General features: G+C 42.6%; 1 long non-coding RNA gene across 1 annotated transcript; it reads right to left on the reverse strand.

The window, feature by feature from the left end:
- Window positions 1-1,039: 1,039 nt before the first annotated feature.
- Window positions 1,040-26,713, reverse strand: LOC124243894 (uncharacterized). Its single transcript, XR_006889799.1, has 5 exons — window positions 26,311-26,713; window positions 19,770-20,055; window positions 10,024-10,222; window positions 8,322-8,438; window positions 1,040-2,184 (listed from the first exon to the last, which is right to left on the reverse strand). It is a non-coding gene; the product is annotated as an uncharacterized LOC124243894 (long non-coding RNA).

Below are 26,713 nucleotides of genomic sequence, written 5' to 3' on the forward strand. Positions count from 1 at the left end.
CCCCATGTCATTAATATATCATTATAGATTTATTACCTTAGTATCCAAAACCATCTTATGCACTTTCTTAAAAGCTATTAAGTATATATACAAGGCAAATATTATATCCTCATTTAATTATGTTTTGACAGATATCTGATAAACATTCAAAATGTTATGGGGTGTGTGGTTTTTATTATTTGCTTGTTTTTCCATTCTGTATCCCAGATACGATGCAAGCACTGGGATGACAGGAATGAAACGCTCAGTCCCCGAGTAAAGAATGTTCACAGTCTCCTTGGGATCGATGATTCAATCAACAGAGTGAAAGAGAAAATGATGGCTTAAGAACAGCATCACTTATAAACAACAAGGAAAGGGGTTAGGACTGTGCAGGGGGAAGAAGGGAAGGACATCTCAGTGGAAACAACTGAGCTCAGAATCTGAGCACAAGGAGGTACTTTACCAGGAGACTTCTGCTTTGCTCTCTGTCGTTCCCGTGTTGGACTTCGTATTCTCTAAGAAGGCATTGTCTGCCCACCTCAGGACCCCTCATTCTCTTCCTCTCTGTCTAGAATTCTCGCCTCTCCCCACCATCCACTGTACCCCTATTCATTGTTTATTTCTGAAACTGAATTTCAAAGATTCTTTTCTTCTCTGCACTCTAGATTTACACATTTTGCTTGAACTGAGAGTATCTTGCCTTTTTACTTCAGGGTGATTTGGAGTTTATTATGAATTATCTGTAAGATTAGTTAACTAGTCACGCTCATTTCCATTCATTAGTATACCTTCATCAGGAATCAGTATACAAACTGCTGGATTCACCATGAAATGCAAAGCACCTAGAAGGACAAAAAGGACATTCTAAACTCTAACAGCTCTTAGAATAATGAAATTAATGCATAAAATAAACATCAAACAAACGAAAAGTTGGCACACTAAGATGGAGATTGGAAAGTTTTCCAAAAATAGAGAGAACCTTATTTAAAATGGAGATATACACTGAAATATAGTATATTTAGGAAATTCCAAAATATTGGTACCATTCTGGCTTAGTAAAATACTTATTTTATTAATTAAGGTAGTTGAGATGACTTTGCACTATAATAAACAATCTGAAACACCCAAGAGTATGTTTGTGTGTATACATATATAAACACATATTTGCTTACACTATATACATATTTACTTAAACCAAATCTAGTTTTCAGTTTCTGCAGGGCCGTTTGACATCTTGTTCTGTAGCTATAAATCAGAGGGTTTCATGTGGGAACCACAAGGGTGTAAGACAACAAGGCCACTTGTCTTGATCCAGGGTGTAGGAAGGACTTGCCCTGAAATACATGAAGAGTGTAGTTCCTTGGGAAATTGCCACAGCAGTTAAGTGGGAGACGCAGGTAGAGAACGCTTTGAGCCTCCCCTCAGCAGTGTGGATCTTCAAGAAGGATAGGATAATACAACAATAGGAGACAAGAACTCCTGAAATGGTACTCAGTTCAGTGAAGCCAATAATGGTGCATATCACTAACTCATTGATCTGTGTATCTGAGTAAGAGAGTGATAGAGGAGGAGAGATATGACAAAAGAAATGGCTCATCTCATTTGACCCAGAGAAACCCAAGCAGAATGTTAATGTGGTGTGTATCAAAGCATCTGCGATTCCCACCAGATAAACCCCAGCCACGAGCAGGGAGCACGCTCTGCTGGACATGTTGACTGTAGAACAATGGGCTTCTAATGTCCTTGTACCAATCAAAGGCCACCATTGCCAGCAGTAGACACTCAGAATCTGAAAAGATAGGGAAGATAAAAAATCGCAGAGCCAAGCCAAAGAAGGGGACTGACTTGCTCTTGGCAAAGAGGTCCACCAGCATCTTGGGCCCAACTGCTGAGGAATAGCAGAGGTCACAGAAGAGAGGTGACTGAGGAAAAAGTACATCGGTGTGTGCAACTAGGAATCCACTTTAATCAAAACAATCATTTCCAGATTTTCCAGAAGATTAATAAGATAAACAACTAGAAATGTGGTAAATAGGTTCACTTCGGTCTCAGGGTTATTGGTAGTTCCAAAGAGAAAGAATTCGGTCCAGGAGGAGCAATCTTCACTGTCCATCTTTTTTATTCTTGTTGTAAACTCTCACAAAAATGATCAAGACAATGATAGCTCAGCATTGATGCTTCTGGGATATCCAAAAATATTATCTGTAAGACATAAAATGATTTGTTTCTGTAAATTGTCTTCTTTACCCATAGAAAATAGCCCAAGTGCCACTTTTAAAGAGGCATTATTGTTTTGTGAAAAAACTAAAAATATGAGGGATTGGAAGTTGATAAACTTTAATTCTAAATCTATTTTTCGCTCCTGAGATATGTGACTCATCTTGACCTCTGTTGCCCACTGTCAAGCAGTAGATTTGAAGGAACTGAAAGCTCATTCTACATCCAAAATAATAGGAAAGAGACAATAAAGTTAGACAAGGCCAGAAGATACAGGACTAATAGAAGTTTGACACAAAGAACCACATTTATCGCATTATTCAAGAAACATATTGTGGGGAGGGCCAAATGGTAAAGGGGGTCATTTGCACAGCGATGGATGGAAGCTAGACTTTTGGTGGCAAACACGTTGCAGTCTATACAGAAGTTGATATACCATGATGGACACCTCAAGTCTATATAATGTTATAGACCAATGTTACTGCAACTAAAAAAAAAAAGAAGAGACGAATTAACAAGTAGCAATGCCTTCTCTGGCAGTAATTCACCACTTTGGCTGTAGATAGAATTAATGGGGACTTTAATAAAAAAACACTAATTCCCAGATCACACCATATGTGCTCTGGGTATATCCCATAAAAAACGCTCTAAAAATCTGTCCAGATGATTCTATTACCCAACTGTTATTTGTAGCCACTAAGATAAAGAAACACAGTGAGCTATTATCAAGCTTCCATATTAGAGGCAGACATTGTAAGCAGTTACTTTTCTATATAAGCCTCAGCACAGGACAGTTTAAAATCTCGTTTTCTAGATTTGAAACTGGAGTTTGGGGAAATTAAGTAACTTTAGCAAGATCACAGACCAGTCAGCAGTAGAATGGGATTTGAGCATATATCACTCTGATTTCTGGCCCTGAGTGCTTTTCAAATTTACGACACCCTGTCGTGTTGGAGACATTTCAAATATCAGTCAGAGGACCATTCATGATTTCTAGTAACCATATCAGATGAGTCAATAATCTTTTCTACTTAGCAGACTCATCGCTCATTTGTTCATTTGGTATCAAATGATATCAAATATTTACCATAAACTAGGAACCAGGAGAGATATTGAAGATGTTCTCCAGAAACTCAAAGCCCTAGAAGGGATTCAGAAGAGCACACAAATATTTTACTAATATATTGTGTGACTTACAATTCTGATTATGACAGAGTTGGCATAGACTCACCCTCACATCCCAAGCAATTATAGAATTTTGTCAGGGTCATAAATCAACTGTTCTGACGCATTAGGCGACGGACAGAATGGGGAGATAATCCTTGAAAGAAAGGGAGCACGTGAGGTGAGTTTCATATTTATATGTCTACCTAGGGACATTCCCCAAATATGCAGAAAGTCAGAGTCCCAACACACAGCTGAAGTTTCACTGCATGGAAGAAACAGCGGAGTTCAGGGCTGTTAAGGTAAGTGCAATCTGCAGGGCAGGGGACCTTACAGAAAAAGTACCTGAAATTTTCTTGGGGTCACCCCCATTGTTCTTGACCAAACCCTAAGTGGCACGCGGGCAGGTGAGAATGCACAGGGTCTAGCAGAAAATACACGAGGGGCTGAAAGCTGAACAGAGATTCCAGAGGCTGCAGCGACCTGGGGATGTGTGGGATTTTGAACTAACCAGGGTGAAAATAACTTGAAGGATAACAGGGACATTCAGCTGAGATTCCAGAAAGGCGTCATCCTAGGAATAATGTCCACAACATACTGGTAAAGGCTGTGCCTTAGTAGAAAGGAGAAAACTAATACAGACTTTCCCTATCAAAGCCAAAAACAAATCCCTGACAGGATCAAAATGATCTGCTAATAATCTAACTGCTTTTCTTTAAAAAAAAAAATACAGGCTCACACACACACACACACACAGTGTAGAGATCTACACAGTCATGCACCACATAATGATGGTCTGGTCGATGACAGACTGTGTATATGATGGTGGTCCCATAAGATTAGTACTTAGTGGACTAATAATAGCCTAAGTGTGTAGTAGGCTATACCATCGAGGTTTGTGTAAGTGCACTCTATGATAGTCCACAATGATGAAATCACCTAATGATGCATTTCTCAGAATGTATCCCCATCCTTGAGTGACACATGACTGTGCAGTATATGTCTGTGTATATATATACACACACAGATAGATGCATATGCAGTATATGTGTATATATATATACACACAGTGTAGAAGAAAGAATATTTTCAAGATATCATATACAAAATATAACATATAATTTTAAAAAGTAGACATGAATAGTTCTGGGAAAATGTAATCCATAATAGAGAAAAAGTCAATAGTTAAAGATAGATGTATGAGCCAGACAGTGGAATTAGTATACAAGGATTTTAAAATGTTGAAGAATTGAGAAAAATTTAACTAGGTAAACATAAACTTAAAACTAATCAAATGGGAATTCTAAAAATAACGATAAAATACTTGAAATAAAAAATCCATTGGGAGGGGGCTGGCCCGGTGGCATAGTGGTTACGCATGCCCCTTCTGCTTCGGGGGCCTGGGGTTCACCAGTTCAGATCCCGGGTGCAGACATGGTACCACTTGGAAGCCATGCTGTGGCAGGCGTCCCACATATAAAGTAGAGGAAGATGGGCATGGATGTTAGCTCAGGGCCAGTCTTCCCCAGCAAAAAGAGGAGGATTGGCAGCAGATGTTAGCTCAGGGCTAATCTTCCTCAAAAAAAAAAAAAATCCATTGGATGCATTTAAAAGCAGATTGTATACAGCAAAGTTGAGACAAGTGAAAGCAAACATGGATCAAAAAAATGATGTGAAGAGAGAGAAAAAAGAACAACAAAATAGAACTGTGGAAAAATATCAATATTCTACTATATATGTAATTGTAGTCACAAAAAAGAAGAGAGAAAATGCAGCAGAGAAAACATATGAAGAGATAATGAGTAAAAATAGTCCACGTTTGATGAAAGACATTAACCCACAGATTCAGAAATTTTAGAAAGCTGCAAACAGAATAAAGAAAAACAAAACAAAACCTAGTACATCACAGACAAACTGTTGAAATTCAAGGTATTACAAAGATAAAGACACCAAATAACAGATGCAGGTTTGCTTCATCAGAAGACATAAAAATCCAAAATTGTACTCATCCAACAGCATAGTTTCAAAATAAATGAAGAAAAATTGGCATACCTTAAAAGAGGAATAAAAACAAGTGGCTATAGGGGGTGGAGAGGAAGGATGAATAGGAAAGCACAGAGGTTTTTTAGGGCAGTGAAAATACTCTGATCCTATAATGATGAATATGTCATTACACATTTGTCCAAACCCATAGAATGCACAATACCAAGAGTGGACACTAATGTAAATGATAGAATTTGGGTAATTATGATATGTCAAAGTACATTAATCAATTGTAATAAATATACCACTCTGGTGAGAGATGTTGATAATGGGGGAAAGCTATGCATTTGTGGGGGCAGGAGGTATATGGGAAACCTCTGTACCTCCCTCTTAATTTTTCAGTGAACTTTTAAAGAAATTAAATCTGTAAAAGAAGACAAATGTTGAAGAAATGCAAGATGGTGATCACCTCCACATAACTTACTTCTGGGGTTAATTTTTTTCTCCTTATTTGTATGTTTTCGCCAATAAAATTGAAAAAGAAAACCAACAGACAAAACTAAGAAACAGATGTGATCAATGTAAGCTAATGCCATCAAAATACCTGTCATTGAATAATGTGTCTAAAGGAGCAAATATTTGGGGGCCGGCCCCACAGCCAAGTGATTTAAGCTCCTCTTGCTCCGCTTCAGCAGCCCAGGGTTCACGGGTTCAGATCCCGGGTGTGGACCTGCCCCACCATCAGCCATGCTGTGGTGGCGACCCACATACAAAGGAGAGGAAGACTAGCACACATATTAGCTCAGGGCTAACCTCTCTCCAACAAAAAAGAGGAGGATTGGCAACAAATGTTGGCTCAGGGTAAAATCTTCCTTACAAAAATTTAAAAAAATAATAAAAGAGCAAATATTTGGAACTCTTGACAAGTGGCCAAGGAATTGGCTTAGAGACTTAAGATACACATTCCAGAATGACACTGATGGAATCAAACAAAAAGGAGCCAGTACTTTCTGAGCTGTTTAAAGTCGATTTTTGCTCCTGCTGCTGTAAACTGGAAGATGGATGAGAATGGAGATGGTGAGAATTTGTCATTTATTATTTTATTCTGGTTTCTTTTTCTTTTTTTTTTTTTGAGGAAGATTAGCCCTGAGCTAACATCTGCCACCAATCCTCCTCGTTTTGCTGAGGAAGACTGGTCCTGAGCTAACAACCGTGCCATCTTCCTCTACTTTACATGTGGGACGCCTGCCACAGCATGGCTTGTCAAGCAGTGCCATGTCCGCACCCTGGATCTGAACCAGCTAACCCCAGGCCACTGAAGCAGAACGTGCACACTTAACCGCTGCGCCACCGGGCTGGCCCCTGTCATTTGTAATGTAAAACTTTATGAACCATGAAACTTTCTGAAGACTTGGGCTGGTCAATTTATTTACTAGAAATGATGAGACCACCATAATCCATAAACTGTCTATCTTCTTATCACCATGGAACGAAATAGAGGAAAGAAACACACAAATTTCTCATCCCTGTTTTTTTTATGTTGCTTTCCTAAATTACTTCTAAGCTCCCTGAATCAGATTTCTATTATAATGAAGTCTTAGCTTTAAAAAAAAGTTGTTTAGTTAGAACTTCATAAATGGCAATAAAACGTTTAACCAAACTGCCAGCACTCAAATTTGTTAAATGTTTTTTATTTGGATTATGACAAGAGCCTCATGGAGACTTGCACAATTTGATATTAGGAACATAAACTATTAGTAGGGAGATTTGTAAAGTAATTCCAAACAAAACCAAGCAGCATGCATAACTTTTAAAACTGCAAAACACGGACAAAATTCTAAATGTATTTGGATAATACAGTAAATCATAAAATATTATAGTAGCAATGGATTATACAAGTTCTGCTGTCTTTTAATGGGAGAGACAATGTAATTTCTGATGCAAAATCAGCCATTTGTGAAGCATCAGCTATTAAATTAAGAGCTTTCAAGTCTGTAAAGTAAGGGGAAGCTAATGGAAGTCAGAGAGAGCGAGGCATTGGTCAAGGCTACAAGGACACAGTGAACATGTCGACCCCATGTGGGCATGGCCAATGTTATTTGGATCAGGGATGACCATTTTTAAGTTTGAAGTAAATGCAATATAACTCCTGTTTCTTTCCTGTAAATAACCAGTATATTACAACTACACAGACTTGTTGGGGGAGTGCATTTGAGGAAAATTAAGGAAATGGGCTTTTTCCCTCTCTGGGAAGGAAATAAATAAAAGCAGTCAGAGGACAGATACAAGTGAGATTAAAATTTAGCAGAAGCAGTAAATTAGGACAAACTGACTTGAAGAAACAAAGTCCAGTGATTATCAGGAAAAGGCATGAGGAAAAGGAAGGGTTTGAGGTTCTCCCATTACAGGTGGGACATGGGCATTTTTTTATGAAAGATCATGTCTTCTCTCGACACTTGAAGGCGAAGAGTGATTTTATAGGACTGGTGGACTTGGGGACATCTCAGTGAAATTATCCATTACAACTTTCTTTTTTCTTTGCTCTTTCACTACAATTTTACATTTGATGAAAAATATTGTACCCAAGCAGACCAATTTGTTAAAGTTCCCTTTGAACTGATCACTTGTACGCTTTATAGTTTTAAAATTGGATTATGATCTTTAGTACCTCTACTGACAATTAGACTTTAAAAGTGTTAGGCAAACAATCTGGCCACGGCCCCCGTCTCTGACTCACCTGATACCTTTCTCCCCGTCCGTCACTTTTTCCCAGGCTGGTAGCCACAGCACTCAAATGGGTCCCCACCCCCATGGATACGTTCTTGGACTGTACCTCCTACCTGGAAAGCCCAAATCTCACCTCCTTAGAGAGACCTACCCTGACCAGCCAATCTAAAATAGAGTGGCTGTCTGCCCACCCAGCCATCTGGGCTCTCTTGATCACATGACCCTGCTTTATCACCATCTAAAATGACCTTGATTTTTCCTGGGTTTACTCGCTTATTGCTTGTCTCATCTCCCAGTGCTAGTCTGGAGGCTCCTTTGTGGTGCAGGATCCTAAATTATGCTGTTCAGGACTGTGTCTCCAGCACCTGAAATTGTGAAGAGGGAAAATACGTATTTGCAAAATGAGTAAGTCAGCCAGAGGTATATATTAACAAAGAATTAATCATACATTTTAAAATAGATGTATAGAAAGTACACGTAAAGGCAAAACACCAATTGCATGTATAATCATTACGATCATGTTCACAGCATGACTTGTTTAAAATTTCTTCAGAACAATTAATAGCAAACGAGAGTTAGGTCGAGTATGTTTCTCATGTTTTCTAAGTGGGAGAAGCGTGGAGTAGTCATATTTAACATCTGCCTGTGGTGGGCAGAATGACGCCCTGAAAATGCCCAGGCCCTAATCACTGGAACCTAGGATATGCTACGTTTCACGTCGGAAGGGAGCTTGCCAGTGTAATTAAGATTATGGACTTTAAAATAGGGAGATTATTCTAGATTATCTGAGTGGGCTCAAATTAATCACACGAGCCTTAAAAGCAGATAAGTTTCTCCGGCTGGAGCCAGAGATGTGGTGGAAGAGGAGGCAGGAAAGATGCTATAGAGGTGACGGCAGACAGAGTCCAAGTGAGAAGGGCTCAACACTCCACTGCTGGTTCTGAGACATGAGGGCATACCTGCAGGGACTAGAGAGCGACCTCCGGGAGATAAAGACAACCCATAGCTGCCAGTCAGCAAGGAAACAGGGACCTTTTCCTACAGGTGCAAGGAACTGAATTCTGCCAACAACCTAAACGAGCTTTGAAGTGCCTCCGAGAATCTCCTGCTAGAAAGGAACACAGTCCTGCCAACATCTTGATTTGGTTCTTGGGAGACTGGACCAGAGGAACCAGCTGAGCCACACTGTGCCCAGACTTCTGACCCACGGAAACTCTGAGATCATAAATATTGTTTAGGCTGCTAAGTAGTGATAATTCATTATGACAAAAGAAAACTAAATAATGTCTAATAATAATTATAAGAATAACAAGTAACATGGAATTCTTACAGCGTGTTAGAAAGTTTGCTACGGAATCTACGAGCATTTCATTTTATTTTTATGATAATTTATGATGTCGTGTACTTGGCACATTTTGAGAAGTCTATTTAACCCAAACTTCTTGTCTTTGAGAACCGCCCCTCCTTACTCACACACGGGAGCGGGCCTTTGGCAATGATGTTAATATTTTGTGATCCCATTGCTCTGTTCTAAAGAGGACCAATGGTGAACACTTGGCCCAAGATGGTCACATAGATCCTATTCCCTTGATTTGGAATTGTAACTGAGAGATGTTACTTTCTTGAGCATGGAGAATATGAAATCAGAAATTGTGGAGTGGCATTTACATGGAAAGAAAGATAGAATAATGAAGACGTACAGAGAAAAAATAATGGCCAGAGCTTACTGGGCCAGAGGTGAGAGAGAGAGATGTAAAAAGTGGCTTCTGAGGTTTTAGATGGCTTTCCTGTTTGTCTCTATTGCCTCGTGAGGCCCAGCTGTAATTCTGGGCCACCACTTCATTATGGAAACTTTCTCCACTTAGCTTAGACTAGCTTGAGGAGAGTTTTCTTACTCCCAACCAAGAGGGTGTTAACTAAGGCAGGTAGTATTGTTATACTTTCACTTACAGAGATGCTGTATTCATTAGGGTGGGCTCAGCTGATGTAACAAATAGGTTGGTGAAGTTCAAAGACAATGCACTCAAGTAAAATCAAAGAGACGGCCTCAGTCAGCAGCAGACTCTTCTCCTGGCGATTCAAGGAACCAGGTTTCTTTCAGTTGCTGTTCCGCCATCCCTCAGAGTCTTTGTTGTCATCTGAGTCCAGCCTGTATTAAAAAAGGAGAATGGAGGAATAATATGGCCTTCCTAAAATCCTCAGCACCAAAGTAGCATCTATTGCTTTTCTGTTCCTGTTCCATTGGCAAGAACTGGGCAGATGGCCACAATTAACTGCAAGAAAGATTGGGAGATACAGACCAGCCAGGAACCCAGGGAAAGTAAAAGTAGTTATGATAATCAGCCAGCAACCTCTGGCAAAGGATGTTCAATAACGTGTTCAATAGCGTGCAGCTGACATTGGCAGAGGTGGGGATGGGAACACGGATGCCTCAGGAAATCTGGATCTGAACCACTTTTCTCTATAACACTTTTGTTTCAGCTGGTGCCTTCCATCTGTTTTATCAGTTGATTTAAAATTCCACTAAACCTGTTAGGTAGCCACCTCACACATTCTGTGCTTGTTGATTTACTCTTAATTTAGATAGTATCAGAGAAAAGAAACTCATTATTCGGTGCACTCAGAGAGGGTCAGTGACAAATTACACAAGAACAGCTGAGGCCTCAATTAGGCTCCTCACAGCAAAGCTCAGAAATATGAGCACCTGTGGGGCCGGCCCAGTGGTGCAGCGGTTAAGTTCGCACGTTCTGATTCTCGGAGGCCTGGGGTTCACCGGTTCGGATCCCAGTTGTGGACGTGGCACTGCTTGACAAAAGCCATGTTGTGGTAGGTGTACCATGTACAAAGTAGAGGAAGATGGGCATGGATGTTAGCTCAGGGCCAGTCTTCCTCAGCAAAAAAAAAAAAAGAAGAAGAAGAAGAAGAGGATCACAGTAGTTAGCTCAGGGCTAATCTTCCTCAAAAAAATAAATAAGTAAAAAGAAATATGAGCACCTGCTACACTATTTTTTTTTAAAGATTTTTTTTTCCTTTTTCTCTCCAAAGCCCCCCCAGTGCATAGTTGTATATTCTTAGTTGTGGGTCCTTCTAGTTGTGGCATGTGGGACGCCACCTCAGCGTGGCTTGATGAGCAGTACCATGTCCACGCCCAGGATTCGAACCGACGAAACACTGGGCCACCTGCAGCAAAGCACGCAAACTTAACCACTCTGCCACGAGGCGGGCCCCTCCTGCTATACTATTTAATGACAAATGGTAGCCACAAAATTGAAACCTGTAACCTCTTTCAGATGAGTACTTCTGAGAGTTTACTAACAAGAAGTCATTTTTTACTCCATTAGTATGAAACAATTAAGTGGGAGTAGGTAATCAACTTAATTTGAAGTTAACTGGCCTAAAATACAAAAAGTCTCTGAATATATTCTAGCATTCTTAATTTTGCCTGTTACATTTCAGGGTTCTTTGGTGACGCATTGGTGAGATAACCAGGATTAGGGTCTGGCACTAACCCGTAGATCAGGGGTTGCGTTGAGTATAGAGTGAGAACAGGCGTGGTGATATGGATGGGGTGCTTGAACAGGGAAGTTCACTTACACACACACACACACACACACACACACACTGTCCGGGGTGTGGTGGGGTGGGTTCCACAACCTACAATTTATCCACATTCATAGTTCAGGTACAAAAATTTACAGAGTTTCCGAGGTGAAGAAATGCAGCAGGAAGAAAAGAATCATGGGTAAGCTAGACAGGTGGCTGGAGCTGGGTCTGCCTGCTCACGTCAGTCAACAGTGCACGTCTCTTCCAACTCTGCAGCAGTAATGATACACGGGGAGTTTGAAACTGGCCATGGCAGGAATATTTACAGGAAGTGGTATATACTACAAATCATGATGTCCCCTTCTCCCGACACAGAACTAACTGATTGTTAAGCATTTACATGGTGTATTAGCCAGGGTTCTCCAGAGAAACAGAACCAATATGATGTATAAAGATAAACTTATTATGAGAGATTGGTTCACATGATTACAGAGGCTGAGCAGTCCCATAGTCTGCCCTCTGCAAGCTGGAGGCCTGGGAAAGGCTGTGGCATAATTCTACTCTAAACGCAAAGGCCTGAGAACCAGGAGCCCCAATGTCCTAGGACAGAAGAAGACGATGTGGCAGCTCAATTCGCCCTTCCTCTGCCTTGTTGTTCTACTGAGGCGCTTCATGGATTGGACGCTGCCCATCCACATTGGTGAGGGTGGCCGTCTTTACTCAGTCCACTGATTCAAATGCTAAGCTCTTCTGGAAACACTCTCACAGACACACCTAGAAATAGTTTTAGCAGCCATCTGGGCATCCCTTAGCCCAGTCAGGTTGACACGTGAAATTAACCATCACACCTGCACATCACTGGTGGTACCCATAATCCAGGTGGACTAACATGATCATCTGAGAAGGTTTTTTCCCAGGTGACATTGTTACTGCCTGGGGCCAGGCTTCCAAGGCTGACTTGCTGACAGTTGAGCAGGGCCTGACAAAAGCATGTCAGTCTCAGACAGCAGACTATGAGCATGAGAACTGCCAGTCGGTACAGTAGGAGACACTCTCATCTACCATCTGGGGAAGGAAGACTGCAGAACCCCATTGTCAACGGAGCCCCTCAGTGTCGGGGGCAGAGTGGAGAGTGGATCATATGGGCTGACTTTACAGGGGTCTCACAGCTTGTGCTAGTCCATTCTCCCAGGGGAATGATAATTTAGTACTAAATTCTACCTTATGTGCTGTTTAGAAAACGTGGGAGAAAGTAAATGCACACAGTGCATGAACAGAAAGCCTTGTCCTAACTGCAGAGTTGGCTGGGAAACCTTCTAGAAGCTGAGTTAGCACCATCCCCGTTAATTTGGGGGGGCCCTTCCATGATATGCAGATGGAACCTCACCACAAATCAGATAAAAGCAGTCCGCCCTGTGTCTTTTCATCTATCTTTCCATCTTCTTCATTGGTGATTTACAAATCTGCCCAGTTAACGATCTACTGTGTATGCTAGCCTACTAACAGAGAGCTTGCTGGGAACTAGTCTGGGGTCCATAAAAGTGATCAGTTTTCCTTTTTGATGCAACCTATGAAAAAGGAGAGAACCTGATGGCAGGTAACCTGGAGGAGTCAGAAAATATTTCCAGTCAGCCTGATGAGTGCATCACAGCATCAGGACACTTATTTCCTCTTTTACTGTTAGAAATCATAATCAAAATCCTACCCCAGCATCAGGTCAGGGACTTTTGAACTGTGACCCAGGTGTCTTACTGAGTTGTAGCTCGATACAGAAGTATCAGAGTCAGACAACTCTGTATTTGAGCACTTTGCCAAACCAAAGCAAATCAAAACAAACAAGTCAGGGACTGTGGCAGGGTGTGTAAATGCCTTCAAGTTGGCATTCTGGTGAGTAGAGAGCTGGAGGGCAATTCTAACTAATTCCTTAGCCACTTTCCAGAATGCCAGGGGGGAAAAATGTCTTTACAACCTGAAAATCTACGGAATCTGGAGATGAGTTCAAATCTTTTTTGGATCAGTTTCAGGCTCATTCTTTTCCAAGTAAATTGCTCAATCTAAGTGTAAGTAGAGTATGATTGCTCCTCCTCTCCCCACAACTTCTTTTAGCTATTAACGCTGAAGGCAAGCCGAGAGAGGGTAAAAAACATCCCAGGAAGGGAAATGATGCTATTTAAGGTCCAATCCCACTAGTGCCAATGAGAATATATCAAAACAGATGTAAGTTTCAATAGTAGTGTTACTTGCCTTTGAACAGCCCAGGGGACATACTTAAGGTGAACACCTTGATCAGTTTTCATGGACCCAGGCAGTGAAGCAGTATGGTGACAGGAAGAAAACTGTGGCCTCTTTGAAAAACATGGGTGACATCTCCAGATTTAGATTTGGCTTTTTTTTCCCTTTCTTTTCTTTCTCTTCCCTTCTCTCCTCCTCTCTCCCTCTCCTTCTCACTCTTTTTCTTTCTGCTAAGGTTCTGGAGCCTCTTCACATCTAGGTAATGGTATCATTTAATTGGAATTTCCTTCAAAAATAATAGAAGTGTTCAGTAGCTAGATACCGCCACACTTATACGCCCAGACAAAGAAAGAGCTCAGAGGTGTAGACATTTCTGATTGCAGTGAATTCCGACACTATTCTTTAAGTGCTGGCTCAACACCGTCAGCAGCAGGAAGACATCCAACAACTGGACACCCTTCCTTTTCACATCCCGTGTACTAACGCAAGAGAGCAGGACAGAGAAGCTGGTTACTATCTCCCAATTTTTCTCACACCTGGAGCACCTCAAGTATTCCCAATGTCAAAGCTTAAAAACTGACCTGGGAGCCACCTCAATGTGTTCAGAGTGGAGGGAAAACCTATGGAAGAAACCCCAAACCAGAAGACATGGCTTCTCTTTCCATGGGGAACACAGGATAGAGCTGAAGGAACTCTGGACATTTGGGGAGAACTCTAGGGTTACTGTATTGTCTGAAACAAAGGAGTTGGAGTAGCACATTGAAATCTGCAATTTAGCAGAGGAATCTCCATACCCTGCAGCCTACGTCTTTATATAACCCCTATTGATGTGGTGCAGGAAAAGGAATCAGGCAAAACAGAGCTGCAGTAAAGTGAATGAACACATCACGCCCTGAATTCAAGATGCCTTGGGCTCTTTACTTGGGAACCAGTGGCCAATGTGGGACATAAGTGAGTTTAGCAGACACCCAATGGCTAGTGAGGATGAAGGAGCAAACAAACAAAACCCCCACCACTGCTACCTACACCACTGCGTCATGAATTTATTCATCTTTTTAATTTTAATTTGGAGATAAGCATTTACTCGCAGTCTTGTTATTATTTTATTTAAATAGCAGGATGTTTTCAATAAGATACTAAAAAAGCACAGCAAATCTGTTACAGGTGCTAGCTTCCTCACGGTGTATAGGTTTAAGACGTCTCTGGATAAGTACTGATAACTCCATACTTCTATGTAATATAAGGTTGAGAGTATCTAAGCATTTATTGAGCACCAACCCTGAAAAATATCCATCATCACTGATTGGACTTGACCTACTAATTACAGAAATTACAAACATTTGGGGGGTTCGTGGCTACTAAGGGAACTTTGAGGATTATAACTTGAACATTAAATGATTCAATGACTTCCCTCACAAGTGTGAAAAGAAGGCCCGGTTGCATCTAAGAAAGAAGATACTGCCTTCCAGACTCGCGGATCTTTTTGAAACTTGGGAATGGACAGAAGATGCTGATAGGCACTTAGGGTACTGGAAATGGTCTTTTGAATGCTCTGGCTTAGCTTCCCTGGGTCTTGCTAACTCGCTATTATTACAGACGGCAGTTTTGAGAAGGTAGAGAAGTTGATCTCCATCAAGATGAGGCTGGGAAATGGATTCCATTCGATTTTGCTAATTATGATCAGTCTGAGATTGAGACTCGGTTCTTTACTTGAAAATCAGAACTCTTGGTCCTAATGTGGGCCATTATAGACAGATTGTAGAGTTTTATGAATTGGGCTGCCTTTTGAGAAGTGAACTTATGAACTTAATTTACTTGTAGATAAAAATCTGTGTCATTTCAGATGCTAAGGTTCAGTGACGAATGGCCATAAGAGAAACTTCAATTTCAATATTCACTAGAGGCCACATCTTAGCCAACAAGATTGATATGCCATCTTATTTGTCCCATTTATTTGTGGGAAAGGGGAGTCAGGGTCTATGTATACTCACAACAAGCAGCATACGCACATTCTTATTCTTGGCAAAGAGAAAAAGAGGGACTCAACCCTGGAAGAGACAGGACCAGAAGCAGTCCCCAATAGATGCCAGTTAAGTGGGGAGTGGAAAGATGGACCTTTTACTTTTAGGACCAAGGAGACATTAGATGCTGCCTCAGCACTGAGCTGTCAGTGAGGGAAGACTACCAACCACCCATGGCTACAGAGTGTCTGCTCATATCATCTTCTTCCCTTCCTGATTGACATGTAATGTGTGGACCACATCTATCCAATGATGTGGACAAAGTAAGCTCCAGGGACACAGTACGTCTTGGTGAGATTGGAAAGTCTCAACACAACCTGACAAAGCTGACTCAACAGAATCAGGCGGAGGTAGTTGCTCTGTGAGGTAAGGTGCAGTATATACACAGCTCCTGGTACATCCTCCTGAGTTATCACAAGCAATTGTTTTCAAATAAATGATCAACCCAATTCCAAAATACTCTCCCAAGGTTCAGTTTTATATACCCATTTCTAGTATCGATTTTCTTAGCCTAGATCCTCTAGAAAACAGAGTCTCAAGTAAGGAGTAAGGTATTTGGGAAGTGCAAGCCTGTTTAACCCAAACCTCTGGTCTTTGAGAACCACCCCTCCTCACTCACACATAGGACTGGGCCTTTGGCAATGATGTTAGCATTTTGTGATCCCATTGCTCTGGCCTCAAAGGGGAACAATGTTCATAGAGGAAATAACCCACGTGTCATCAGTAGGAAAGCTGTGGGGCATTCACACAGAACGCTCCTCAGTTATGCTGAGGAGCAAATGCTGCCACACACGTCCGGGTGAATCTCATAGATGTGATGCTGAGGGAAGCAAGCTGGACATAAAATAATACATGAATAACATACAGAAAGGAGGCCCTCTTTTCTCTTTTTTCCTTCTTTTAACATAACAGGGGCCTTGAATCAGGTTCTGCATTGGCAATATCATGTCATGAAAGATTAACAGCTTAAGATTCAGGAGACCCATGATCTGGCTGAGCTCTGTTCCCGAGAGCTCCCATATGACAATGGGCAATCTCCGCCTCAATGTCCTAGGTTGGTCCGTCTGATCATCACACCTCTGGAATATACTGAGTCTACATCTGTTCATTAGTGTGACTCTGTAATTATGACCCATAACTGAGGGCAGTGTACTTATCGTGTCCTGGTGCCTCCTATTTTCTCCTTGTTGGCTTTCAAGATGTTATGGCACATATTGAGTTAGGAATCTTAGTGTAGTACCAGTGATGACTTGTGAACCATTCTCCTGGTGAACATCTTTCCACTCCAGCCACATGGCCTAGAACCTTCTGCTGTGAACCGGATGGTCAATCCTGGAGAAGTTTATTTCCTGCAGATTAGCCGAGTTCTGTGCTGAAGAGCTCTTCTCTCCCCACTATTGCCCCAGACAGGACCTTATGAACCTTCCCCAGTCAACTTTTGCTGTGGAGGGCAGCCGCTGTGAACGTCACCACATTGGCCTTGAACAGAAGGAGTGCCCTGGCTGAGAAGTTAGAGGGAGGGGAAGTCCCTGGTGCTGCCTTCAGGGCTGCAAAGTCTGAACCTCTCCTTCCAGAACGGTCCTGTTCTGTGTGGTGGGCAGGTTCTGGGGTAACAGAGCGCTGTTTCAGTTTCGCTGTGCCCTCACCAATTTCCCAACACTCTGCCAAACATTACTATATGTTTGCAGAACCTCAAAGCATCTCCCTCCAAATACTTATTAAAACATTTTTCTCTTAATTTCTTTAAAAGACCTACGACTATTTAAAGCAAAAGTTTAACACTATATTGTGGGATTAAAACATGAGTAGATGTGAAATTTATGCCGACAATAGCACAAAGGGGAGGAGGTCAACGGACCTGTTCTGTGGCAGGGCTTGTCATTTTAACATTGATGAAAATAGTACACTATTAACTCTAAGGAGATTGTGATATGTTAAAGATGCAAATATAACATAAGTATGTTCAAGATGCACATTCCTGGAGCAACCGCTAAAACTATGCAAGTGGTTCACTTAGATACTAGTAAAGGAATTAAATAGAATACAAAAAGGTATTTGTACAAGAGTGTTCAGAGAGGAAATAGCCCACGTGCCCATCAGTAGGAAAGTTGTGGGGCACTCACACAGCAGAACGGTCCTCTGCTGTGCCCAGGAGCAAATGCTGACACACACACAGTGGGTGAGTCTCATAAACGTGATGCTGAGGGAGGCAGGCTGGACATAAAATCATCCACATTGTATGATTTCAGCTTAAACGAATCTACAGTGAAAAACGGAACAGTGGTTGCCTCTGGGAGAGAAAAATTTCATGGGAAGGAACATGTGGGCATTTTCTGGGGTTAATGGAAATATTCAATTCTTAAAAGGGGTGAAGCTTATATGGGTATATTTATTTATCAAAACTGTGTGGTTGAGATTTGTACCTTTCAATGTACGTACATCTTGCCCTGCAAAAAACCTGAAAACACATAAAGTGAGGGGTGGGGAATGGGCTGAAGTAGAGATGAAAGAGAAATGGCAGACAATTAGTAGCTGTTGAAGCTGAGTGACGGGTCTGTTATGCTATTTTGTTTATTATGTATATGTTCCTAATTTTCTGTAATAAAACACTTCCATAAAAAGAAAACTGACCTACAGTGTTAGCTGGTAAGATGTTGGTTACCTTTGGGAAGGAGGGAGGGAGAAAGCCATTGTCGGGGGCCACGAGCAAAGCTGGTTCTAGATGTTGGTTACACAAGTGCATGCCCTCTGATAATTCATCCAGTTTTACATGAATGATTTCTGCATATATTTCTGTATGCAGGATATACATCAATAAAAAACTTAAATCCTGCCTATTTGTACAAAAATCCTACACTCGATATTTCAGAACAACAGTAGTGTGTTGCTCTGTTTCATTTGAAAGTGGAACACATTGACTCATGGCAACATTCAATGGATTTTAATTTCCAAAGTTTCTATTAATGTCCTCACCCTTGCGTGACCCCCTAGGTCTTTCTAGTTTCGACTCAATTTGGTAAGTGGCATGGTTTTGAGTTTTTATGATGCAATTTTTATCCAGCAAAGTCTACCCCCACGGTGATGCTCACCAAGGCCAAGACGCCTAGGACAGTGCCGTGTGCACAGCACACTCTCAAGACCTATGGGACTGGGTTGAATCAGGAACAAAATGAGGAGTAGGGGTTGGTCCACGAAAAGGGTGCTGAGTAGGTGATGCAGGTGAGACTGAAAGGCTGTAGCTCAGCGACAAACGTTTCCACATTAATTAGAGAAACCACTTGTAACTCATTCACCAAGATGCTGGCTTAAGGCAGCGGTTCTCAGCAGTGGCGGCACACTGTACTCACCCGGAGAGCTTTAAAAACACTGGTGCCTGGGGCCCACTCCAGGGATTCTGACTTAATTGGTCTGTTGCCAAGAGAGTCTGGGGAATTTTAAAAGGCCCCCAGGTGATTCTAATGCGCAGTTAGGGGCAAGAACCACTGACTCGAGGTTGGGGAGGCATGAGCTGTAAGGGTGAGCTACGGAACTTGCCCCCCACCCCGGCCCGCACTGCAGAGCCTCAGTTGGGGTCTTAGGTACCAGCTTTGCCCTGTTGAAATCAAAGGGCTGCTTCAGGCCTTGCTCAGCTGTCTGGCTAAACTGGAGCAGGAGGAAATGTCTCCTCAGCAGGTCTGTCTTTATGGCTCTTGCTCTCAGAGTAAGAGCTTGTTTAGGCATGGTCGTTTGATTTAGTCTGAGTTGAAAATCATGAATAGCCTACAAATACCAAAAAGGGACGAGAAGAATTTGCAAACACGTGGAATGCATTAGATGTGTTTTCAAGTTTCTCCTACGATTATAAATAAAAAGATATAATGTTGAGCTTTGATTTCCTAAACTCAGCCCTCAGCCACTTACCTAAATTATGCCCCATCTTTCCAAAATGCTTCCGCATCCTCTGGCAGGGCTAATTCCCAGCGCTGAAGAGTACTGGATGGACGTGAAGCGCAGAGGAATCCTGCTTCCTGCAGGAGCGTCCCTCCCCAGGACCCGGGAATGACGAGGGCAGCTGCAGGAGTGTGGTCTGGTGGCTGTGCGTGGGCTCCGGAGTCGGGCAGAGTCGACACCGTGTCCCAGCCCAGCCCCTTAGTAGCTGTGGGGCTTTGGACAAGTTACTCGACTTGAGCAGGTATACAAACCTCATCTGCAAGAAAAAGCACAATGACACTGATGGCAAAAATGGCAGTGATTTTCCATCCCTCCTGCATCCATGTCCTTTGTGATGTGGTTTTGCAGCTGCTCCCATCAAGAGGCAGAATCTGCTCCCCAAACCTTGCATCTGGGCTCGCCCTATTCGCTCTGGCCAACAGAATGCAGTGGCTATGACAGTGTGCCCATTTCAGGCCTGAGCCCGAAGGTCTTGAATGCGTCTGCTTTTTCCTTCAGAATTCTGCCATCTCCATCTCCATGAGAACAAGCCCATGTTAGCCTGCTGGAGGATGCAACACCACGGCGAGGAGAACCAAGGGGCTCAGTCAGTACCCAGCTCACACGCAGAGGCAGAGTCCCCCAGGCAGCCAGCAGCCGACCAAAAGGCACGAAGGAGCCCAGCTGAGCCCAGCAGAGTGGCCCAGCTAAGCCCAGCCTAAAGTGCTGACCAGCTCAGCTGAGCTAAGTTTTGGGGTGGGTTGCTAAGCAGCAATAGCTAACTTACAAATAGACCCACTGCACAAAGGATGTCAGATTCAATGCCACGTTGATTCCAAGTTACCTGGCGAGCAGTAGTCCCCCCAGAGGTACTGACTTCCCTTCTACAGTTTCATCTCTTGAGTTACACAGACATGCTCAGAGACACGTATGCATGTGACTGGTGCTTAAATGGGTTGGAAGGCCAGACACAGGTTCTCCCTAAATTTCCACACCTCACGCTGTGGACTTCCACACACACACTGAGGCCGCCTGACAAGGACTTCCTTCCATGATGATTAGCCTCGACCCCCTCAGCCCAGCTCCCACCTGTAAGGTGATAACAGGCCCCCAGGGCCAGGGACTCCAGTAGTTGAGAATTTGGAGATTCATGACCTGAGGCTACCGCATCCCTTTCTTCCTTCCCCTGGTCTGTCCCCAAGCTGTGCTGGCCCTTCTATTCTGCCTTGACTGCTCCCAGCTGTTCATCCCGCCCCACGCAGCTCTCTTCCCTCCCTCCGTCCCTCTCTCCTGCTCTAGCTCTTTCTTTCATTAGTCTTTGTCCCTGTTCCTCAGTAAATTAACTCTTCTTCCACTCTGCTTTATACACACTCACTTGGGAACCAAAAATTCACCCCACAGCTTAGTATTCCCAGTTTTGGAAACATTCCGGACATTCTGGAATGAGAACCCTGCCATCCTCCTCCAGAGAACCTGGAAGCAGCTGATTCCAGAGGAATCTTGCTTTCTCATTTCCTTCTAATTAAACCATTTCTCCTCAAGCACCAGCATTCAAGATAAAATGGTTTAAAACTGTTTGTGGTCATAAAAAGGAACAAAGTCCTGACACGCTACAACTTGGATGGACCTTGAAGACATTACGCTGAGTGAATGAAGCCAATCCCAAAAGCCCAGGTGTTACATGATTCTATTTATACAGTAATAATGTCCAGTACAGGGAAACCCACAGAGACAGAAAGTGGATGAGTGGCTGCTTAGGGCTGGGGATGGTGGGGCAGGGGTGACAGCTAAAGGGTACAGGTTCCTTTTTGAAGTGATAAAAATGTTCTAACATTGACTGTGGTGTTGGTTGCACATACACACGACTATATGAAAATCCATTGAATTGTACACTTTAAATGAACAAATGGTAATGTATATGGGCTTTACCTCAATAAAGCTGTTTAAAGTTTTAAAAATTGCGAACTATTTTATACATACAAAATAATATATATATATATATATATACAAGGTATGAAGAAAAATAAAATAAACACCCTGTACCTATCACCTTCTTAATAAATAAAACTTCATTAGTACCTTTAAAGCCATCTGCATGGTCCTTCTGAAATATTACCCTTTGCCTCCTCACCAAGGAAAATCATTCATCCGATGTTTAAAAAAATATATTGTTCCTTTGACTTTCATCACAGTTATACGACATATGTATGTACTGTAAACATTGTTTAACTTTATAAAACTTTTGACAAATGTGCTGTATATACACCTGTAACTTGCATTTTTCACTCAACGTTGTATTTTTGACTGCCTTCCACGTTTTAAACAGTTTCTATTCAATTCTATGTATTATTTACTAATTAGCCTCTAAAGTGAAGATACTAGAACCTACCTCAGAGAGAATTCTTGTGAGATAATGAATATAAAGTGCTTATGGCAGTGCTTGACTCAGAGGTGTTCAATTTTTGATATATATTATTATATAATTATTAATATGTTGTTATAATTGCTATATATATTATCATATATATTGAATTATTATATATATAACATATATTATAATTATTGCTATAACATTCTCTGTGAATGTGTGCTATTTCACCAACTGCATTATACATTAATAGTTTTCAAGCCATAGTAAAATCTGAGTTACACAGAACTTTGGGAAGTGCCTCATTCTAGATATTTGAATTTCTGGGTAGCTAAGATTTAAATCTTGTATGTGCCAAATTCATTTCTAAATGTATATTTTCAAATTTAAACAAACTAAAGGGATGAACTTCATAAAAAGTTTCAGCCATTTCCACATTGTCTTGCAAGCCCGTTATGAATGTATGCGGCAGAGCTCTCATCTGATGGCACAAACCGTTCCGTGTCCTGCTTTAAAAGTTCTCCTTCATTTGTGCACTTCCACAGCCCGACACAGCCCACAGAGCTGCCATTTTTCATGACTGTGTGCTTCCCCGACTTCCACACAGTCAGAGGGAGAACAGCTGAGGGGAGAGGACACAAGGCAGCCAGGCTCTGAGCCCCGACCAGGAGAACGGCGGGACCCCGAGCCCTCCCAAGGGGGGATCAGAGATTCTCCTGGGGCCATCAAGTTTTCCACAGCGGCTGCTGGTGCCAGTTTCCAAGCTGCCGCCATCGGAGGGCAGTTTGATCCTGTCCAGCAGCACAGGTCCATCTGTGGGGGCTGCCTAGACGCCTGCACTGGAAAGGACTGTGAGGTCAAGTTCAAGCTCTGCAGAGTGAGGCCTCGCATTTATTACCAGCGTCTGCAGTTACAGTTCCCAGCACAGCCTTCACCTGCTCCCGCTTGTCATGAGATGTTAAATGACCCCAGGGCGGTCCTAGGGCTCCGATGAACATTACCCTGTCACTCTAGGAGCTTCTGGGTCAGAGAGTGCTCTCCTTCACTCCCACTGCACATGTCTGGATGTATCAGCAAGCATGTGTGTTTATAGGTACTGTAACTGTGTTCTGGATATGAATCCTGACCCAGGCATTAATTTATTTAAAACAATGTTGTAACATTTTCAAAATGTTGGACATCTTACATTCTCTATTTCTGTTATTTCTAATTTTATTACATTATGGCCCAGAAATGTAAAGTGTAAAATTTTTGTCATTTTATATTTACTAAGTATAGCATTTTGTTTTCAGGTTTTGGTCAAAGGTATTTCTATTTCTTTGCAAGTCTGTTGACTCTTTTTTTTTTTTAATTTGTTACTACATTCTTTTGAGTATCTTCATACAGATCAGTTACATTTTCACTGTTTCTTCTGCTTAAAAAATTTCTGGCCCTTCATTCTCTCATGGACTTTTCCTTCCATGCCTTATGCTCTAGATTCTATGATCTAATATCTACTTGTGAGTTAAGATCGCTTTCAGTTCTAGACACCAGAAAAGCTGACACACAAGAGTATGAACAAGCAAGGGAGGAGCAGGCTGAAGAGGTAGGAGGGGCCAGGTTGTCTGAGCTCTTGCAATGAGAAGCAGTAGAGTGTTTAAATTTTTTGTTTTTAAAGATTTTATTTTTTTCCTTTTTCTTCCCAACGGCCCCCGGTACATAGCTGTATATTCTTAGTTGTGGGTCCTTCTAGTTGTGGCATGTGGGATGCCACCTCAGCGTGGTTTGATGAGCGGTGCCATGTCCGGGTCCAGGATTCGAACTGACGAAACACTGGGCCGCCTACCACGGGGCCAGCCCCAGCAGTAGAGAGTTTAAGTGGGGGAGGTGGGTGGAGCATATCATGGTTCTTCCCCTTTTCAAGAGATCACTCTGGATGCTGAGCAGAGAATGGCTGTAGAAGGGCAAGAGAGGAAGTAGAGACAGTTGGGAGGCTGTCCTTGGCAGTAGACCAGTAAGAGAGGAAGGTGGCTGGCCCCGCCAGAGAAATGGAGACAGCAAGAAGCTGCACTCAGGATGCATGTGACAGGCAGGGCCAACAGCACTTGCTGTGAGATTGCACGGGGGGTGAGAAGGGCAGAGTCAAGGATGACTCCCGGGTGCTCTCCTCAGGGAAGAGGACCCAGGCCTGGGGGTGATCAGCAGATGGTATTCAAAGCTGGGAGACTGGGTGGGATCTGAGCAGAGAGGGCACACAGCAAAGAGAAGGGGGCTGAGGATTACTAGAAATCTGGTGGGGGGAGGAGGAGCGGAAGGAGGAAGATAGAGTGAGGGGGAAGGGGCTAGGAAATCCAGAGGAAAGTGTTTCGAGGAGGAGGAAACAGGGGCCAGGGGGCCAGCGGTTAAGTTTGCACGCTCTGCTTCAGTGGCCCAGGGTTTCAACGGTTTGGATCCTGGGTGCAGACCCAGCACCGCTCATCAAGCCACGCTGAGGCGGCGTCCCACATAGCAGAACTAGAAGGACTTATGACTAGAATACACAACTCTGTACTGGGGGGCTTTGGGGAGAAGAAGAAAAAGAAGAGGAGGAAGTCTGGCAACAGATGTTAGCTCAGGGCCAATCCTTAGGGGAAAAAAAGGGAGGAAGTGCTCAATTGTATCATCTGTGTCAAACGCAGCAGAAAAGGTGAATGAGATAACAAACCTTAAAAACTTAGCCTTGTATTTAGCAAAATGGAAATCATTGGTGACCTGTATAAAAGCCACTTCAGTGAAGTGCAGTGGAGAAAGCTGGAACAGAATCAGTTCAGGAGAGAACGTGAGGAGAGGCTGCTTGAGTTGAGCAGAGAAGCAGAACGGTACATGGAGAGGAATCTGGGCTCAAGGGAAATCTGTTTCTTTAATGCACAACCTTCAGGCATGTTTGTACACAGATGTTGGCAAAGAATCATCAGAGACCCAGAACTCTGGACGTACCCTGAACGGGCTTCTCAGCCCAAGTTTGCTCAAAGCTACAACTTTAATGTTTAAAATAAATGGAATTTTTGCCATCTTTTTCATAATACAGGTATACCCCACAGAATATATCCCCAGTTAGTGTTTTTCTGGAAAAAGACACGTGAGTCTCTAATACTTAAACTGCACAGCAGCCACTTATTACTCAATACATTTTTCAGCTGATATTTATATAAACTCTACATTGAGTCCTCAAAAAGAACATTTTAAACTAAATGGTTTGCAAGAAAAGCTTCATGTTGCTTCCAAATTCAATTGGTAGATCATCAATCATGCTGGTCACTCTGCAAAGCTTTGGAGTGTCAACAAGCTGTCCAATATCTGATGTTGCTGGTCTAGGAGAAGCCAGTGCTAGTGCACAAAGCAACTGTGTGGTAACAACCACATTAAATGCGAGGTGACCAAGAAGCAATATCTTAAGCATTTTCCATCCTAACACCATATTTGTAACTTATATCTAGGTGCCATATAGTGATTTAGGAAATTGGTAGGGTTTTTCCAGGACTTGCAATGTCTTATAATTTTTGCTATTGAAGATAATGGGAAATAGGTTCTCCTTAGTATTTTCTCAGAGAAAGTCTGACATTTCAGGCACAAATCACTGACACACATTAATGATGGATGACTTCCCAGTCTTGTTTCACTTTTAAATTTTTAATTACTTAGGTCGGAAATTACTTAACTTCATTTCTTCCAAATCTTGTAGTAAAACTGATGCTCCAGAAAGCCATAGCACAGATATTCTGCCGTTTTGCATCCTCTTTGCATAGAATTGGGGCTGCCAAGACTCAATGGAGAAGCAGGTAGTAATGCAGAACTTGGAATTAATCAGAGGAACTAAAAGGGGAACTGACTTAAGAGAATTATCAGTGTAACCCCCACCAGCAATAAATTATTAAAAGTGGTTCCAAATGTATATTTAAAAAGGGATGTTAAATGTGGTTACAAAGAAACCATACTGTAGGGCAGAAAGGCTGAGTTGTGTATTACCTTCCTACACAAACTTCCCCAAGATTTTGGGAGGACCACCGGGAACTTCTGGTCCTGTTGCCTGTGTTAATTAGGCCAAGAGGTCCACACTGGGATAAGGAAACGGTGAACCAGCCTGCGTGGGGCATCAAAGAAGGGGTGTGGGTGTTGTCCCTCAAAGCAGCTTAGGGAGTCACTCACCTGTGCGCGTGAGCGTCCTGTCTGCATAATGCACGAATGAGGGCTGCTCACTGTGATGTTTTCTCTTTTTCACAACATGGCTGAGTCAGTTTCAAGAGGCCAGACCAAGATGTGGACCGTTCAGTCAGGCAGGGTCCACGGGGCGCTCTGGGCGGGCCTGACCACGGGGTCCAGAGGGGGGATCGTCGCAGCCGGAGGGATACAGGGGATGGCGAGAAAGGCGGCGTTGAAAAGGCAACTTCCACCTTCCGAGTTCCCCAGCATTTCCATTCTAGCCAGCGAATTCATGGTTTCAAAGGCGGGCCAGGGAGCTTCCCTTCGGGGTCCAGGTAGTCTCAGCACCCGCCGGCTGCTCAGCCACACGCCCACCTGGGTACCAGCCTCAACAAGCTGGGCCTGCCCC

Source organism: Equus quagga, chromosome 8 (assembly GCF_021613505.1).
Source record: "Equus quagga isolate Etosha38 chromosome 8, UCLA_HA_Equagga_1.0, whole genome shotgun sequence".
NCBI classification, from domain to species: domain Eukaryota; kingdom Metazoa; phylum Chordata; class Mammalia; order Perissodactyla; family Equidae; genus Equus; species Equus quagga.